Here is a 14,427-nt window from a genome sequence, read left to right as displayed (position 1 = left end):
TATAGGGACTGAGGGAGAGACCTGAGGGCTCTGAGTAGGGGTCCAGGTGCAGTGTGAAGTGTCCCAGAGAACCTGGGACCAGGAGGATGAAGAAGGAGACTGAGGAGCTGCAGGGAAGTTCTGATAAACTGGTTTGGCACAGGCAAAACTGGGCTGAGACGTTAGCAGCTCAGCAGATCACAGAGGCCTGATCTTGTCTGAGCTGTTCAGTGTGACACTGGGATTGGGCAGGGCAAAAACCCATGAGAAACTTGTTTTATGGTTACATTTTAGAGATATTAAGAAGGGACCTCATTTAACAAACGAGACTAGGGGATCCAGTTTCAGAAGGAGCCAGGGCTCGGCCCTTCTATGAACCCACAAGTTCATCAGACACTGTGTCGTCTCATTGTGAAAACTTTCATGAAATAAAGCAGCTTGGTTGCCCAGATGTTTACGAGTCAATTATCAGAACCTTCCAATTTTTTAAAATTTAGTTTTATTGCCGGGTGTGGTGGCGCACGCTTGTAATCCCCGCGCTTGGGAGGCGGAGACAGGAGGATCGCGCAGGTTCGAAGCCAGCCGTGCTAGCTTAAGAGACCCTGTTTCCAAATAAAAAGTATAAAATGGGCCTGGGAGTGTGGCCCGGAGGTAGAAGGGTTTCCAGGAACCCCAGTACCACAAAAAAAAATTAGTTTTACTGTCCTCATGTAAGGACTTTTAATGGGAGATTTATCCGCTTAAGAAAATTTTATTTACAGTACAGTGTTTTTAACCGAAGGGACAGCGTTTGTTCAGATCTTGAGAATAAACTCACCTTGTATGACTGAAACTTTATGCCTGTTGATTAACAACTTCCCACTTCCCCTTCCCCTCTCAGCTTTTGATAACTACCATTCTGCTCCTTGATTTTATGAATCTGACTATTTTAGAACCTGCTTATTTGTGTCAAAAAATACAATTGCCTCACAGGAAAGGAATGTCAGGAATGAGGGTGACTGACACCCGCAGGTACCACAGCAGCGAACCCTCTCAGAGACAGAATTCTACAGTATGAGATGATGGCTGTATCCTTTTTCTTGCCAGTGGGGTATATTTATACTGTCTTAGCATTATGTAACTCTATTTATCCTTTTAAACAAAACAAAAATATCCAGCTTCCTGTAGTAAATAGAAAACTGTCTTAAATGGCATAAACATTAAGAACTTTCAAAACGACTTTGCATAATAGAGGAAGGGCAAGCAACAGCCTTCCATGATCATTTGGGGCACTGGAATTGATGATATTGAGGACAAGATTTTCTCAGTGTCATTTTAACTTTCTCATGGTTGCAAGATGGCTGCAGCGGGTCCACATGTCACATGCAGATTTCCCTTACTATGGCTTTCTTTTTAGGAGTTAAAAACCTCTTTCCAGATGTACTGCCTCACCAGATATATCACTCATTTATTGATAGTATGGTACTGAGTGATAAAATTGCCCGGTCTTTGTACCATATAGAAATAGCACATATTCTTAAGATCCTAGGTTTGGATTGGCTGTGGTTTGGCCGCTATAGGCTGAGAAGCAGGGCTTCTGTTTGCAGGGTCTGTTGGCAGTAGTGTCAGGCCATGAGCTAGGTTCAAGTCTTTATATATTTGTCCTGGGACATGGGCTGAAGGAGCAGCAATTACGAACAACATCTCTTGGGGTGGTGGATCAATGGAGAGCAAAAGCCAAGCACATCATGCCAGCACATTGAAGTCCTGCAATTCCCTGGCTACTAACGTTCCAATAACCCAAACAAAGTTACATAGCCAATCCCAACATCAAAGGGACGAGGAGGAACACACAGTAGGAAAAAAGAAGTAGTGACTAGCTACTGAGTAAGTGTCTACCTATTAAGCTCCTTGTTCTTTTTTTCACTTTTTTATTGGCCCATTGTAGTCATACATCTTAATGGAGTACAAGATGGTGGAGGGATACATGCACACAGCATTCATTTAGCCCTTCCCCAGTTCCCACCCCATTCCTCCCTCCTTCCTCCTTCTCATGTTTGGCTCAGTGATTGACTTTGATAATGACTCTGAATGTACATCATGTACTTTAGGTAATTGCCCTCCTTCCCCTCCCCTGCCTTGGTAAGGTCACCTTATGGTTTCTCCTTCTTTTCCTAGAGTTCCTTCTATGATCCTTTTTTTTTCTCCCTATATTCTGCATATTAGGGAGAACATCTGATTTTTTACTTTTTTTTTTTTTTTTTTGGTGGTACTGGGGGTGGAACCCAGAGGCTTTCTACTTCCGGGCTATACTCCCAGACCCATTTTATACTTTATTTGGAAACAGGGTCTCACTAAGTTGCTGAGAGCCTCACTAAATAGCTGAGGCTGGCTTCGAACCTGCGCGATCCTCCTGTCTCAGCCTCCCAAGCGCAGGGATTACAAGCGTGCGCCACCATACCCGGCTGATTTTTTACTTTTTTGACTGAATAATTTCTTTACAAAAATTTTTAATTGGTGCATTGTAGTCATATATCTTTTTTTTTTTTGCTGGTCTGGGGATGAAACCCAGGGACATTTGACTCCCGAGCTACACCCCTTGTTCAGTTTTTTATTCTTTATTTTGAAACAGTGCCTCACTAAGTTGTGGAGGGCCTCACTAAGTAGCTGAGGCTGTCCACGAATTGCGAGCCTCCGGTTTCAGCCTCCCAAATGCTGGGATTACAAGTGTGCACCACCACACCCGGCTGTAGTCATACATCTTAATGTAGTACAGGGTGGTAGAGGATACATGCACACATCGCTCATTTAGCCCTTCCCCAGTTCACACCCTATTCCCCCTCCCCCTCCCTCCTTTTCATGTTTGGTTTAGTGACTGACTTTGATATGTTTGTGAATGCACATCATATACATAATGGAATTTCCCGCTTCTATCCTCTCATCACCCTAATGCTAATGATGTTGAACATTTTTTCATACATTTATTGGCCATTTGAATTTCTTCTTTTGTGAATTATCTATTTAGTCCACTTGCCCAATTTTTGCAGTACTAGTTTGTATGTGTGTGTGTGTGTGTGTGTGTGTATGTGTGTGTGTGTGTTACTGGGGATGGAACCCAGGGGCATGTAACTCTGAGCTACAACCCCAGCTCTTTCTTTTTATTTATTTATTTATTTATTTATTTATTTATTTATTTATTTATGGTACTGGGGGTGGAACCCAGAGGCTTTCTACCTCTGGGCTATACTCCCAGACCTTTTTTAAAATATTTTATTTGGAAACAGGGTCTCACTAAGTTGCTTAAAGCCTCACTAAATAGCTGAGGCTGGCTTCGAACCCGTGCAATCCTCCTGTCTCAGCCTCCCAAGCACAGGGATTACAAGCGTGTGCCACCATGCCCAGCTAGTCTTTTTATTTTTGAAACAGGGTCTCACTGAGTTGCAACAGGCCTCACTAAGTAGCTGAGGCTGTCCATGAACTGTGATCCTATGGTCTCTGCCTCCTGAATGCTGGGATTACAAGTGTGCACCACCAAACCGGCTTGCACTTGCCCTTTTTTTTTTTTTTTGTGGTACAGGGGATGGAACCCTTCTACCTCTGGGCTACACTCCCAGACCTATCTTATAGTTTATTTGGAAACAGGGTCTCTTAAGCTAGCGAGGCTGGCTTCAAACCTGTGTGACCCTTCTGTCTCTGCCTCCCGAGTGTTGGAATTACAAGCGTGCGCCACCTGCCTGGCACACTTGCCCAATTATTGATTGGGTTATTTGTTAGCATTGAGTTTCCTGAGTTCCCTGTATATTCTAGATATTATTCCTCTATTGGAGGAATAGTTGGCAAAAAATTTTCTCCCATTCTGTCCACTCTCTGTTGAGGTTCTTGGTAGTTTTCTTTGCTGTACAGAAGCTCTTGAGTTTCATGCAATCCTATGTAATGATCCTCCTTTTAATTTCTTGTGCCTTTGGGGTCTTGTTGAGAAAGTTTTTACCTGTGCCTATGTTTTGAAGTGTTGGACCTATGCCCTTTACAAGGAGCTGCAAGGTCTCTGGTCTGATTTCCAAGACTTTGATCCATCTTGAATTGACTCTTGTGCAGGGTGAGAAAGTGGAGTTTATTTTTATTTTTCTGCATATGGTTAACCAGTTTTGCCTATGCCATTTATTAAACAGATAATCTTTTCTTCAGTGTATGTTTTTGGCCCCTTTGTCAAAAATCAATTGGCTGTAAGTGTGCAGATCTGTTTCTGAGTCTTCTCTTCTGCTCTATTGGTTTATGTGTCTCTTTTGTGCCATAAACTCTGCTTGGTTTTGGTCTATGGTTTTCTTGATGTGGGTTTGAATGCATGTTGCTAGTTTGTTTAGCTGTTTTGTGTCTAAGTGCATAGATATAGGCCTATAGCTTTCTTTATTTGGTTTTGGTATTAATGTGATATTGGCTTCATTGAATGCATTTGGGAGAGTCCCATTTTTTCTATTTCATAGAACAGATTGGGGAGTATTGAGATTAGCTATTCTATAAAGGTTTTATAAAATTCACTCGGGAAACCATCTGGTTCTGGGCTTTTTGTTTGATGGTAGGCTCTTTTTTGTGGCCTCAATCTCTTTGATTGCTATTGATTGGTTTAAATATTCTATATCTTCTTGGTTCAATTTAGGAAGGTTATATGTGTCTAGAAAATTGTCAGTTTCTTCCAAATTTTTCATTTCACTGAAGTATAGTTTTTCAAAGTAGTTCTAGATAATCCTCTGAATTTCCACACTCAATAGTAATATCTCCTTTTTCACCTCTTATTTTAGTAATTTAGATTGATTCTCTCTCTTTTGGTTAGGTTGGCTAGTGCTTTATCTATCTTATTTTTTTTGAGAAACCAGAATTTGATTTTCTTGATTTTCTATGTTTTTTTTAAAAATTCTCTACTTCATTTATTTCTTCTCTGATTTTAATAATTTCCTGCTTTTTTAAAAACGGTTTTTGGGGTTAGACTGTTCTTGTTTTTTGAGGGCTTTTGAGGTGTGCCATTAAGTTATTTACTTGGTGATTTTCTGTTTTAATGTGGGCACTCAGTGCTATGAATTTTCCTCTTAATACTGCCTTTAAGGTATCCCAGAAGTTTTGATATGTTGTGTCTCTATTTTCATTTGTTTCTAGGAATTTCTTAATATCACACCTTATTTATTTTGTGATCCATTACTCTTTCAGCAGTGTTGTGTTCAGTCTCCCCATGTTTATGTGGTATTCTGGGTCTTCTTTTTTGTGGTATGTGGAATGGAACCCAGGGGCATTCTACCTCTGAACTATACCCCCACACCTATTTCACCCCCACACCTATTTTTATTCTTTATTTTGAAACAGGGTCTCACTGAGTTGCAAAGGGCCTCACTAAGTTGAGGCTGTTCATGAACCATGATCCTCCTGTCTCAGCCTCCCAAATGCTGGGATTACAAGCATGTGCCACCATGCCCAGCTTTGGGTCTTCTTGTAGTTGATTTCTAGTTTCATTCCTTTGTGGTATGAAAAGATACAAGGGAGTATGTCACATTATTTGAATTTGATATTGCTCACTTTGTGGCCCAGAATGTGGTCTATTTTTGAGAAGGTTCCATGAGCAGCTGAGAAAAATGTGAACTTTGCTGTAGTTAGGTGGAATATTCTGTATGTATCTAATAGGTTCATTTGGTTTTTGGTGTTCTTTAGGTCTAAGACATTTTTACTGACCTTTTGTCTAGAAGATCAGTCTAGTGGTGTGAGAGGAGTGTTGAAGTCTCCCAATATTATTGTATTGGGATCTATGTGTGACTTAATGCTACAAAGAGTTTGTTTTATGAAAGTGGCTGCACCTATGTTGGTGCATAAATGTTTACTATCATTATTTTCTATTGCTGGATTATTCCTTTTACCAGTAAAAATTATCCTGCTTTGTCTCTTCAATTAAGCTTGCATTTGAAGTCTAATTTGTCTGGTATCATAGTTAATGCTCTTGCTTGTCTTTAAGTTCTGTTGGCATGGATTACCTTACCCCAGCCTTTCACCTTTAGTTCATGACTATATTTACTTGTAAAGTGTGTTTCTTGCAGGCAGCAGATAGATGGATTCTGGTTTTAAATACATTTTGCCACCTTATGTTCCCCGGGGACAGCTGGTTCACTTACGGTGTTGTTGAGTGCTGCTCTGATTCTCTGGAGAACACAGTGAGCTCAGCCACCACGGCTGCAAGTTGTACCCAAGGTCCAGGCAGGAGGAGTCAATTGCGTACAATTCTGATGAACTGCAACCACTTGTTTTGTTTCAAGTCTTGTTTTGTTTGGGGTCTCTGGCAGTCCTGGTGTGGTAAGGCAAGATGGCGCTGCCACAGCCGTTGGAGGTGGGTGGGGTATTTTTCTGTTCTTTGTTCTGCCTTTTAGCTTTACTTCTGTTGCCTTTCAGTTCTCAGCACTCTGTTCAAATTTATGCTGTTTTATTTCTCTTGTCAAGATGCTGTTTTCATGACAATAGAGATTGAGTATGAGTAGGACCAATGTGTGTTGCTTCCCTCAGTTGCCATCTCTCTGGGAATCTATTAAGCTCTTTTCTATGTTTATTTTGTCTCATGAGACTTAAGCCAGAATTGGGTCAGACACTAATTTCTAAACCAATCACCAAAGAGAGATAGATTATGACTCATCATGATTTAGAGCAGTCTCTGGAGCCAGGCATGGTGGTACACACCTATAATTCCAGTACTTGGGAGGCCAAAATGGAAAAAATTCAGGTTGAAGGCCAGCCTCAGATATTTAGTGAGGTCCTCAGCAACTTAGTGAGACCCTGTTTCAAAAATAAATGAATGAATAAATAAATAAATAATAGGGATGAAGGTATAACTCAGAGGTATAACAATCCTGGTTCAATCCCTGGTAATAAGGGTGAGGGGAGCAATCTCTGGGCATGGTTGAAAATTAACTGGCATAACATAAAGGACCTAGTGGTCTTGTACTGGACACAAGCCCAGTAAGATTTGCTACTCATTGTGTGGACTCTAACAGCAATACAGGTAGAAAAGCTCATTTTTAGCAAGTGTTTGTTGTCTAACCCAGGGAATAAAGACTGATGATGTGGAGCTGGGCATGGTGGTGTACACTTGTAATCCCCACGCTTGGGAGGCAGAGACAGGAGGATTGCGCTGGATCGAAGCCAGCTGTACTGGCTTGAGAGACCCTGTTTCCAAATAAAAATATAAAAAATATGTCTGGTAGTGTAGCCCAGAGGAAGAATAAAGATGTGGGAATTCTCATGGTCCCCCTGGTTCCTGTTTCTTGTATCCTTCTGAGCGGGCTCCAATCCCAGCTCCCGAGCTCTTCTGTTGCTTCTTATATGGCTTTTCTGCTCCTGATCTTCATTCTTGTATGACTTTTTACCTGGCTTTTAGGTCTATCATATGCCTTTGGCCATGGGACCAAAGTAATGACACTGGGAGGGAACGGCTATTGGGGGAGGTTCTGTCGCACTTGTAGTTCAGGACAGCTGACATTTTCTGTGCTTTTTAGATGGTAAGAATGGTGATAATTTTTTTAATTTGAATTATCTGTAATTCTCACAACGACATAGTGAAGTGTCTTCGATTCTGTTTTTATATGACAACATTGAGGGTCAAAGAGATCAGATGTAGCGTTTTAAGTTTATAAAGCTACTAAGAGGTGCAACCGGGATTCACACTTGAGTGCACTGACTCCAAAGTTATTCTTAGGCACTATGAAATTTTGTGTATTAAGGATTTATAATTAAAAGGAACACCAAGATGGAAGTATTTGGAGGTAGAAGAAATAATGTCTTTTGGGTACTGAAAATGATAAAATTTAGTAGTATACCCTCCCCACCTTTTTTTTTTTTTTTGCTCATAACGTGGATCTAGCAGAAGCCTGTGAGTGAAAATAACAACGTCAAAGGTATTATTTTATGGAGGTGTTAATTGTTTTATGGAGCAAGCTCATAAAAGTCACAGGCCACAAAACATAATTACAAAATGCACTTGACATCAATTATAGGGAGTATTGATTTCATTAACTCACATCCTGTCTAGAGCTATAAATTGTGGGAAATAGGGAAATGTGTATACCTCCTTTCTGAATATCTAATCATATACCACTTATGATTGATTTATGACAGATCCCATGTTGAGGATCGTAGTATACTACATCACATGGCATTCTTTGAAGACTCATAGGAAATTTAATTTTCTTTCTGATCTCATTCAGACCATACTTTAATTTATTTATTTATTTATTTATTTATTTATTTATTTATTTATTTATTATTTGGTATTGGGGATAGAACTCAGAGACATTCTACCTATGAGATAAACTCTTAGCCCTTTTTTTTTTGTGGTGCTGGGGATGAAATTCAGGGGCCTTCTACCTCTGGGCTACCCCTCCCCCCCCCTGACTTATTTTATATTTTATTTGGAAACAGGGTCTCACTAAGTTGCCGAGAGCCTCACTAAGTAGCAGAGGCTGGCTTCAAACCTGCATGATCCTCCTGTCTCAGCCTCTCAAGTACTGGAATTACAAGCGTGCGCCACCACACAGGGCTAACTCCTAGCCTTTTAAGTCTTTTTTTTTTTTTAAATCTTGAAAAAAGGTCTTAGGTTATTGAGGGGCTTGCTAAGTTACTGAGGCTGTTTTCTTCTGTTTCAGTCTCCCCAGTACTGGGATTACAGGCATGTGCCACTACACCCAGCAGGATCATACCTACATTTCTTTCTTTCTTTCTTTCTTTCTTTCTTTCTTTCTTTCTTTCTTTCTTTCTTTCTTCCTTTCCCTCCCTCCCTCTTTCTTTCTTTCTTTCTTTCTTTCTTTCTTTCTTTCTTTCTTTCTTTCTTTCTTTCTTTCTTCTTTCTTTTTCTTTCTCTTTTTTCAGTACTAGGAGCATTCTACCTCTGAGCTACATCCCCAGCCCTATTTTTTATTCTTTATTTTGAAACAGGGTCTCACTGAGTTGTAAAGGGCCTCACTTAGTAGCTGAGGCTGTCTACGAATCGTGGTCCTCCTGTCTCAGCCTCCCAAGTGCTGGGATTACAAGTGTGTGCCACCGTGTGTGGCTTAGAATCATACATTTCTAAGTGTGTTTTTTTCTTTTAGGATCTATAATCCTGGTAACCATTGTGATTCTCAAAGTGTCTTTCAGGGATCCAATGGGGAAGACCCTTTGGGAGTCCAGGAGGTCAAAACTTTCAAATGTTTGACTTTTGTACTCTCATTAATTATTAATGATATAGTAGAGTTTTTCTGAAGGCTGTGGGATGTGTGATATCATAGCACATTAAGCAGATATGAGAACCTATCTTCTATTAAGGCCAGATACTAACAAGACACCAGTAAGATTTGCCGAAGCATAAAACTATTTCAATATTTTAACTTTTGGGGAGGAATCTAGTAATTTTCTATAAAAATGTTATTTATGTGAACACATAATAGACATTAGTATTTTAGGATAAAATCACAAATGTTTTTTCTGTTTTAATTGCTAAGGTAAGTGATTTATTTATTTATTTATTTATTTATCATGGGTCTGGGGATGGAACCCAGAGGCATTTGACCTCCGAGCTACATCCCCTGCCCTATTTTTTATTCTTTCTTTTGAAACAGGATCTCTTTAAGTTGCAGAGAGCATCACTAAGTAGCTGAGGTGAACCACGATCCTCCAGTCTCAGCCTCTCGAATGCTGGGATTTTAAGCATGAGCCACCACGCTCGGCTTGCTAAGATAAGTGTTATTAAAAATAACTCCATAAACAAAAGCTCTTTGAGGCTTCCAACAAACTTTCAAGGTGTAAATAGGTTTTGAGGCCAAGAAGTTTGAGAATTATTGTTGTAACCTATTGTGTACACCTTCTTTGGGATGTCAGGAAATCCAGATCAAAATCACAATCCAGATTTAGCATTTAATGGGAGTTACATAACATATTAATATTTCCCATATTAATATTTCCCATATATGGCATTATTTTTGACCCTTGTTTTCGAAACAATTTCATGATCTGTTTACTTTTATACTGGTTTTAAATTTCAAAACACTTAATCATAAGCTTTATATATATGTGTGTGTATATGTGTGTGTGTGTGTGTGTGTGTGTGTGTGTGTGAATATATATATATATATTTTTTTTTTTAAATTTTTTTAAATTTTTATTTTTTGCAGTATTAGGGATGGAACCCAGGGACATTCTACCTCTGAGCTATACCCCCAGTCCTAATTTTTAGTCTCTCTATATATATTTAGTGGTACTGGGGATGGAACCCTTCTACCTTCGGGCTACACTCCCAGACCTATTTTATGTTTTTTCTATTTGGAAACAGGGTCTCTTAAGCCAGCAACTCTGGCTTCAAACTTGCGCGATCCTCCTGTCTCTGCCTCCCAAGCGTAGGGATTACAAGCGTGCCGGCTAGTTTTTATATTTTTTGAAACAGGGTCTCAGTGAGTTGCGAATAGCCTCACTAAGTAGCTTCAGCTTTCCACCAACCACGGTCCAACAGTTTCCATCTCCCGAATGTTGGGATTCCAAGCGTGCGCCACCATGCCCGGCAGCTTTATATATTCTTAAGGGCTGTTGGAAATTTAATTGTTGGTAGGCAGGATGGGTTGGCCTTTTAGAGTGTGTATAGAAATGGGGTACTGAAGGCCAGGCATGATGGTGCCACTCCTGGAACTCCAGCATTTGGGAAGCTGAGATAGGAAGGTTAGCTTCGGCAACTTATTGAGATCCTGTTTGAAAATAAAAAGTAAAAATGGCCGTAGCTGTAGTTCAGAGGCAGGATGCCTCTGGGAATTTTATCCTGAGTCTCCATCCCTCAAAAAATACAATATTGGAGATTTTTATATAAATGTGCCCTCAAATTCTTAAGCTGCTTCTCACAGATTGAAGGCTAGGTCTTCTTGGTGATTGTTGAAACCATCACTACTACATCTAAATGGATAGTACTTTTGTCCCAGAGTGTCTTTAATCTTTATTCTCTAAATTATGTGTCTCCTTTTAAGGTACAGCCTCTTCCCCACTCACGTTTCCTCCCCCAGCTCTGTAGAGTTTTTTCCCTTTTCTTTTACTTTGCATTTATGTTCTCTATGACCTATTCTTAAAACATATTTTCTAATGCATTTCTTGAGTTCAGAATAAAAGGCTAGTACTTTCAGCATTACTTCATCTTTATTATTAGCCTCTTATAACTCTCTCTGATTTAAGGTTATTGTATAATACTTGAGCTCTCTGCTAATGTACATTACATTGGCACTATAATCAGTGCACATTTCTAGGTCTTCAGTCTACAATAGTACCCAAAGCTTTAAATTAAAAGAAGCATAATTATTTTTGCAAATTGATGTCAAAATAGAGAAGAGGATAAGACTGGTCTAAAGCATGTCACAAAGCATATTCTTAAACTTCAGCATCGTTTATGATGTGCAGATGATTAATCTTTCATCGGGCATTAGTTGATCAATTATTATCATAGCTTTGATGAATGTCCTAATATTTTCTTTTTGATGGATCTTGAGGATAATGTAGTTATCACTCAGTAGTGCAACTCAATTTTTCAGGACAGGAGCAGGGAGGGGGGAATATGAGGACAGCGATTTTTGACTACTGTGGGATTATTTCTGTTGAAAAGGTGGTTCCTTTTGGGAAAACTTCCACATTTCTTGGTGGTGGAGTGGGAATCGGATGCTGAGGCTGACAGAGAATGAGCCTGAGGATATCCAGTAATGTGTAAATAAGGCAATTGTTTTCCAAAGGATAAGTTTTTATTATTTATCTAAATCTATTTTGATGGCATATACATGATTTAACTGCTTTTTTTTTTTTTTGTACTGGGGATGGAACCCAGGGGCATTCTACCTCTGAGCTACACCCCCAGCCCTGTTTTTTATTCTTTATTTTGAAACAGGGTCTCACTGAGTTGCAAAGGGCCTCACTAAGTAGCTGAGGCTATCTGCAAACCATGATCCTCCTGTCTCAGCCTCCCAAGTGTTGGGATTACAAGCATGCACCACCATGCCTGGATAACTGCTGTTTTTTTTTTTTTTTTTTAATTTACCACAAAACTCAGTGACCTGGACCAACCAAAATGAATTCAACAGGAGCGAGGCCTCTCATGAGACCTTAGATACATAGATGTAACAAGTCATGATGTGATGACAACTAATGGTAGAGTTCTCTCACAGGTAATGGAGTAAATGCACTATTTTAAGACTTCTAACTGCAGGTATTAGGAAATGATTTCTTGACTTACTATTTACAAAATACCCACAGGAAAAAGCTACCCACCAGATAATACTTATGGCATGAAGGAAGAAAGCCAAACATTTCAGTTTTGTCTTTTGTCTAAACTCTCACATTACTACTGTGCACACTCTCTTCTGTGTCTTCTGTGACTGGTGTCATGTCCTTTTTGCAGGAAATACCTGAATCTTCTCTTCTTTCTCTGTATTAACATCGAGTGGTGTAATGGCTAAGAGCTCAGGTTCCAGAGTCACGTGTCTCTGGGTTTGAAGTCAAATACTTGGTACTCACCAGTCGTGTGCCCTTGTTTGGCCCTCAGAGCCAACTTCATTAGCATATGGGGAAGTTATTGGACTGATGTAATTGGAATTTTATTAGGATCACATGATATGTTGTACATAAGGACTTGGTATGCATTCAATTAATGGAAATGATCATTTCACCTTTAAGGCCTTAATTGAATTCAAACTTCTTCAGCAGGAATTTACATATCCCCCAAACTGGGACATTTTCTACTCTAGTTCTCATGGGATACTTTGGATTTTTCTGTTTTCCTAGGATGATGACGTGCGTGTCTGTCTAGCTCATCCCTGAGGGGGGTTCCTCCAGGGCAGGATCTGTCTCACTCATCTGAGAATTTCTCTCAGCACCTAGCACAGTGCCCTTCCCAGGAGTCACTCACAGCCAATGTTGAAATGGATTAATCTGTATATTTTGTATGCTCTTAACATGGTTGTATGCACGGGAGTATAAAAGAAAGGACAAAATCCCTGCTGGCCGGAAACTTCCTACTGACTAGGAGAGATAAAGCTAGAACACATCTAACACCTCAGAGGAGAAGATATGGTGAGAATCAGTAGCAGAAGAGAGGCTTGAATGAGCATGGTTTGGGATGGAGATGGGAGCAAAGAGGGGCATTTCTACATGACAGAGGATGTTGGTGAGAGTCTCTAAATGCAGATGAGTGTCTGTCTGGGTTTTGAACTTTTTGATAGAGGTAAAATTTATATGCAGTGAAAAACACAGGTTTTATTTTATTTTATATTTTGAGAGTCTAGGGATGGAACCCAAGGGCACTTGACCTCAGAGCTACATCCCCTGCCCTATTTTTTTATTCTTTATTTTTGAAACAAGGTCTCACTAGGTTGCGGAGGGCCTCACTAAGTAGCGGAGGCTGGCCCTGAACTGTGGTCTTCCTGTCTCAGCCTCTCAAATGCTGGGATTACAAGTGTGTGCCACCACACCCAGCTTAGACACAGGTTTTAAAAGTACAGTTGGATGAGTTTTGATCAATGTATGTGCTTAAGTAACTCCCACCATTATAAAGATAAAAATCATTTCCATCCTCTCATATGGTTCTCTTTTACCCATTTCTAGTCATTCTCCAACCCTGTTGCACTGAGTCTGCTGGTTCATTTCCGTTAGTTAGTTTCCATTAGTTAGTTTATTTTGCTCTGGAAATGAATATAAATGGAATTATATGGTACTCTTCTAAAAAATTAACTAAAATAGATTGTATGCTTCAAAACCCAGCACACTTCACTCATCACAGTGGTTTTGAGGCTATCCATGTTATTTGTATCTGCAGTTCATTTTTTTCTGCTATTGAAGAATATTCTGTTTCTGGGCATGGTGGCACATGCCTGTAAACCCAGGAACTCAGGAGGCTGCAACAGGAGGATCCCAAGACTGAGGCCAGTCTCAGCAACTCAGTGAAGCTGAGACTCACCCGGAACCCACAATCCTCTTGTGTCAGTTTCCCAAGTACTAGGATTGCAGGTGTGTGCCAATGTACCTAGCCTGACAAATGCTTTTTCATGAAATAACTTTGACATTTTTGTAAAATACCAATTGGCTGTATAGGTGTGTGTCTATTTCTAAACTCTGTATTGTGTTCTATTAATAAACTTGGCTTTACTTTCAATACTGTGCTGTTTTGGTTATAACAGTTTCCTTTTTTGTGTGTGTGGTAATGGGAGTGGAATCCAGGGATTTTCTACCTCCAGGCTATCCTCCCAGACCTATTTTATACTTTATTTGGAAACAGGGTCTCACTAAGTTGCTGAGAGCCTCACTAAGTAGCTGAGGCTGGCTTCAAACCTGTACGATTTCTCCTGTCTCAGGCTCCCAAGCTCTGGGACTACAAGCGTGCACCACCAAGCCTGGCATGATTATAACAGTTTTAAAATAAGTTTTAAAGTTATATTGTATGAGTCCTATAAGCTT

The sequence above is a fragment of the Muscardinus avellanarius genome (genome assembly GCF_963383645.1).
Source record: "Muscardinus avellanarius genome assembly, chromosome: 13".
Taxonomy (NCBI): Eukaryota; Metazoa; Chordata; class Mammalia; order Rodentia; family Gliridae; genus Muscardinus; species Muscardinus avellanarius.
Note: the sequence above shows the minus strand (reverse complement) of the source record.